At 36.3% G+C, this 1,358-nt stretch overlaps 1 protein-coding gene across 5 annotated transcripts in view; it reads right to left on the bottom strand.

Moving 5' to 3' along the window:
- The window catches only part of Prune2 (prune homolog 2), a 225,642-nt gene that overhangs the window by 154,983 nt on the left and 69,301 nt on the right, over positions 1 to 1,358 (bottom strand). The gene's annotated exons all lie outside the window — the stretch shown is intronic.

The raw sequence follows: 1,358 nt of genomic DNA, 5'->3' as shown, positions 1-1,358 counted from the left end.
TGTGTGTGTGTGTGTGTGGCCAGCTCAGCCCACCAGGGGGTGAGGCTGGCTGGCATGTGGTGCTGGGGGATCGAACTGTGGTCCCTGTGCTTTGCCAAGCTTGTTCCATGTAGGTGCTTTAGACCACTGAGCCATCTCGCCAGCCCCAAGAAACACATTTAAATCAAAAAGAAATTCCTTAACAGTCAGTAAAAGAATGAAAAGCAACACTCCATGTGACAGGAGCCCAGAAGAAAGGAGGGATAGCTATGTTGTTTGCAGGCAATGTGAATTTCAAAATGACAAAGATCAAAAGAGATAAAGAGGATCACTATATACTTGTTAGGAGAAACCTGTAAGAGGAAGAGCTAGCAATCAAACATATAGACACCAACTAAGGGAGTACTCAACTATATAAGACAAATATTAATAGACATAAAATATGAAATAAGCAATAACACAATTATAATGGGGGACCTTAATATCTCATTGTCATCAAGAACTATATCAAGCAAACAAAAACTTAGCAAAGAAATAATAGAAGTGAACCAAAATCATGAACAAATGGACTTAGTTGACTTTTACTGAGTGTTCTACCCAACAATATCAGAATACACATTTTTTTCAGCTACACTCCAGATTTTCTCTAAAATATACCATATAATAGCCCACTAGATATGCTTAAGTAAATGCAAAGGAATTAAAATTATCCCATGCATATTATCTGACAATAGCGCAATGAAATTGGAAATTATTGATAGGAAAAAACCCTTTAACACATGGAAATTAAACAACACCCTCTTGAGCAACCAGTGGGTCACAGAAGAAATCAAAGAAGAAATTAAACAATATCTATAATCAAACAAAAATGAAAATACAGTGTATTGGAATCTGTGGGGTGCAATGAAAGCTGTCCTCAGAGGAAAATTTATAGCAGTGAATTCTCATATTAGGAACAAGATTGAGTACAAACAACCTAAAGGTGGACCTCAAACTTGTAAGAAAAAGAAGAGCAAGTCAAGCTGAAAGCCCAAAGAAGGGAAGAAATTATAAAGATCAGAGCAGAAATTAGCACAATGGAAACTAAGAAAACAATTCAAAGAATCAATGGATCTAAGAGTTGGTTCTTTGAAAGAATAAATAAAATGGTTAAACCCCTAGCCAAAACTATGAAACAACCAACAACAACAGCAGCAACAACAACAAAAACCCCCTCAAATTCATGCAATAAGGAAGGAAAAGGATGAAACCACTACAGATCCTGTGAAGATTCAGGAACTCATCAATACCTATTCTGAAAATCTCTACTCCCATAGGATGAAAAAGTCAGAAGAAATGTACAGGTTCCTAGAAACATGAATTACAAAAACTGAATCAAG

Source organism: Octodon degus, unplaced genomic scaffold (genome assembly GCF_000260255.1).
Source record: "Octodon degus isolate 3935 unplaced genomic scaffold, OctDeg1.0 scaffold00095, whole genome shotgun sequence".
Lineage (NCBI taxonomy): Eukaryota > Metazoa > Chordata > Mammalia > Rodentia > Octodontidae > Octodon > Octodon degus.
Note: the sequence above shows the minus strand (reverse complement) of the source record. Positions and strands in the feature narration are given on the sequence as shown.